Source organism: Otolemur garnettii, unplaced genomic scaffold (assembly GCF_000181295.1).
Source record: "Otolemur garnettii isolate 467f Iridium unplaced genomic scaffold, OtoGar3 scaffold00067, whole genome shotgun sequence".
NCBI classification, from domain to species: Eukaryota; Metazoa; Chordata; class Mammalia; order Primates; family Galagidae; genus Otolemur; species Otolemur garnettii.
Genome location: NW_003852462.1, coordinates 288,719 through 293,000, shown reverse-complemented (window position 1 = coordinate 293,000; position 4,282 = coordinate 288,719).

Genomic DNA, 4,282 nt, shown 5'->3' with positions numbered 1-4,282 from the left:
TTTGGCGGGTCCGGGCTGGGGATTCGAACCCGCCACCTTAGGTGTACGTGGCTGGCGCCTTAGCCGGTTGAGCTATAGGCGCCGAGCCGGGGGCTGTGTGTCTTGAGTGGTCTGCTGTCTCCAGGTATATATCCTGGCGGGTAGGCAGAGTGGAGCAGCATCCTGGTGGGGGGTGGGTCCCTATGTGTCCACAGACTTCTGCCCTGGGGCCAGGACTCTTCACAGTGCCAGAAGCACCAGGCCTCTTGGGAGCAAACACAGGGCAGAGCAGGTGTCTACGTCCAGTGGCTAGAGCCCTCAGCCTACCAGTCAATGAACTCAGGAGTGGCTGCAGCTGGGGTGTATCCTGCCAGAGAGAACTGATGGCTTTGGTCACACTGTTCTATCAGTTGGTTCAGCCCTGGGATGAGGAGCTGGGTGTAGGGCGGGGAAGAGGGCTCTGGAGAGCAGCTCTGGTGGCAGCAGGGAGGCTTAAGTGTCTGCCCATTAGCCAGAGGGCCTTGTAGCTGGAGCTGCTCGCACTCCCACATCCTGGGGCTGCTGCTCACTGGCTATGCTTGGCTGGTCTGCCCTTAGGACTCCCAGTTCAGGCCACTCTAAACTCTTGTGTGGCCCCAGGGTCCTGCCCCTAGGATCTCCACAGCCTGAGGTCCCCTGCAGTCTGGCCCTAGAGAGAGTGAGTGTGGGTTGGGACACACAGGTGTCAGGAACATGCCCCGCCCTGCCTGTGCCTACTGCCGCCATCATTGTGTGTCTGCCCACCAGTGTGTGTCTGACAGTTGCACAAGTAGGCCTGGCATGGGAAGGCTAAGGTACAAAGGGTCTTTCATTTGGGAGGATTGGAGCGCAGCACCCCCCCAGGTGGTGATGCATGGCTCCTGCTGTGATGACTTCAATTTTATCACAGCTGGTGTGTCAGACATGCAACCCACCCAGGGCCTCCTGCCCATGCCCACAACCATGGTCCCCTGTGGCTGCCCTGGTAGAACCTAGGCATGTGTGGAGGTGACCAGATGTGTAAGAGGAGGCAGGGCTGAAGGGCTGAGGAAACTCCATCTCTGCAGAGAAGCATGTTAATCTACCATCCTTGTGCCCATCCCTGGCCTCCAGCCCCTCTTTGCAGGCCCCCAGCCTGCCTTCTTGTACTAGCTACTGAGGGCCATCAGGGACCCCATCCCAAGCCTGTCCCTACCATGGCCCAGGAGTGTCCAGGACACCCTCAGCACCAAGGCCAGCCTCAGCAGCAATGTCAGTCATGTTTCAGAGGTGTGTTTGAGTCTCCCTCTGGGGCTAGAAGGGCAGGTCCCTGTCTGGAAACTCAGTTGGAGGGGTAGGTACATTGACCCTGTCATCACTGGCAGGTGCTTGAGCCTGGCTCCAGCCATCCATCACTCCTTCTCAGGATCAGAGGTGGGCAGCCTGGGTGGTGTAGGGCCCTGGAGGAGGGCCAACCAGCCAAGACCCTCAGTCACTGGAGGGAGGGCCAGGGCTTGGGTCAAGAGACTAGGGGCTAGGTCAAGCCCCAGGTCAGCAGGAAGGTGGAGCTGGAATCTCACCCTACCTGGCCTTTTGCCCCACACCCCCACCCCAGCTGCCTTGGAGAGTCTGCTGCCACTTTGAAGGACAGAACTTCCTGCTGACCAGGCCACCCTGTGGCTCCTTATTTCTCCTTGGGTTTGTCAGCCCACACCAAGGCCAGGTGAGCTGTGACATCAGTGGAGAGTCCAGCCCCAGCCTCACCACCGTAGCCATAGTTCTCCCCTGTGGTCCCACCAGAGCAGGGTACCTGAGACCCAGCCATGGTCAACATGACCAGAGCAGAGGCCAGAAGCTGGCCAGGAGGGGAGGCAGGAAATGGCTGGCTCAGGTGGGCCTGGGGCCTCCACACCTGATTCACCTGTCCTTGGTCCCCTGGGCTCAGCTACCTCTCTGCAGGCCACCCTACTCCAATGGGAACCCATAGTACTGGGGCTCAAGATCCTCGGAAGGGGCAGGTGGATTCCACAGACGTCCACTAGAGGGATCCAGGCAGTATGGGTGGGTATTAGGGCTCCCATCTGCTCCAGGTGATGCTAGACTGGGCAGCATGGTGCATGGGTCACCTGGGTTCAAAGTGGCCTGGTGGTGGAGTCCCCAAAGGGAGGAAAGCTGAGGGTAGCAGAGCCCCCAGCAGGGAGAGGGAGTGTTAGCACTCTGGGGCCAGGTTGATGGGTGGAAAGGGTACTCTGGGTAGGGGCTAGGAGGCCTCCAGGACAGGCTCAGGAGCACAAGACCACACAGAGGCTAAATGGCTCTGGGTGTACCTCAAGTCCCCCTATTTTTTTGAGGACCCCAGAGATGGTCAGGCCTCAGGGACGGACAGTTGTACAAAAGCAGTCTTAGGCCTTTCACTTTGGCTCAGCTCAACCCTGAGCCTGTTTATTGAAGAAACCCCCCCCAACACACACCCCTGTAACCCAGGGCAGGTTACACTTAACTAGAAATAGGGCTTTTGGCAGCCCAGAAAGCAGGGCTCTGAAGGGACACAAGGTCCTGCTTTGAGCCCCAGAGTGCCTCAGGCCTGTCTGTGGCCAGCTGCTCTCTGGGTTGTCCAGGGTCCCAGGCTGGGCACTAGAGCTGGTGGGCTGAGGAATGTCAGTGGCTTACAATGGCAGTACAGTCATGTGCCTGGGCAGGTAGGAGCCACGAGAGGAGAGTGGGCTGCCCCCAGGTCCTAAGGGTCCTAAGCTAGGACAGTCAGCCAGGGAGAGGGTGGGGCCAGCAGCCCATAGACGTCCCTGCTGTAGACTGAAAGATGAATGACAGTCAAGGACAGTCAAGTCTGCAGACACGTCTTCCCTTTCAGCTCTGGATGGTGACAGCAAAATCTAGGTCCTAGCAGGAATCCCACTCCTGACTCACCCCAGCCTGTGATGGCAGCTGAGGTTCCAATGCCACTTGGCTTGCAGAGGAACCACCTGACTCTGCCTTCCCCTACCACATGACCACCTTCTCCCATATCTGTTTCTTCTAAGGACTCAGTCCTATTGCAGTGAGCCACCCCCCTCCCCAGTGATCAATTTCCAAATAAAGTCACACTAGATGCTAGGGGGCAGTTAGCCTATAACCAGGGTTGGAACAACCACGATCTTAGCCAAGTCTTGGCCCTGCCTAGGCAGGCAGGCAGAGAGACCTCAAGCTCTAAGGGATGGGAATGCCCCAGGAAGACCCAGGCTCAGGCAGCACTTGATTATCTGGGGCAGCCACTGTAGCCACAAACTTGTCTGCAGGTGCCTGGGCTAGCCCAGGGGTGCCACTGCCCTTACATGCCTCCATGCCACCTTGGGGGCAGCAGGACTAGCGTCCCCTAGAAAGGGAGAGGCCAGAGTTCTCTGGTCTAGCTTCTTGGTAGAGCAATGCCTAGGCACCCTTCGACCTGACCCTACAACTCCCACAAGTAGGGCCACTGGAGGAAATACTAGTTTGGCCTGGGAATAGTTGGGTATTCTAAATGCCCCCAAGGAAAAGAGTTCATGGTCAGACTTCATGTCCCAGGGGCCTGCTGCCTCCCGGGCTCTGGGTTTAGCTGTGGTCTCCAGAAGTCCAGAGAGCTAGCACCTTGGTGGGTTGGGGGTGAGCAGGGCAGCTGGAAGGGCTCAGACTAGTGAGGGCGGCTGAGGGAGAAGACACCATGTGAGTCTGTGGTCAAAAGCCCCTGGGCGGAAAAGCTGCAGGGAGCGGAAGGGGGTGGCCTGGTATTGACTCAGGGCAAGTTTGGGGTGTTAGGAAAGAAAATTGGGGCTGAAGCTGGTAGGCAGCCACTCCAGGGGGCCTGCTTTCCATCACAAGCCCCCTAAATCCCAGTACCATGTTCAACACAGCATGGATGTGGTCAGCCCATGCTGTTTTAGAATTTAGGTTGCACAACTTGGCATTTCCATTTTTGTAGGTCAGAAAATCTTGCATGTTGGATTTTCAGACTTTTTGGCAGGAGATTCTTAGACATTTGTGCCATGTTTTCCATAGGGGTCAATGCCTTGGAGTAGTGCACAACCAGGCAGGGACCTGGGCCACATGGTCCTCAGTAAGTCAGCCTCCCTAAGCATCTTTTCCTCATCTGAAAAATAGAGATACACATGCCAATTCTTCAAACAGTTTGGAGGTTCAGATAAGATATCCAAGTAAAAATGATTGTTTTATTTGAGACAGTCTTAAGCTGTCACCCTGGGCAGAGTGCTGTGACGTCACAGCTCACAGCAACTTCCAACTCTTGGGCTCAAGGGATCCTTTTTTTTTTTTTTTT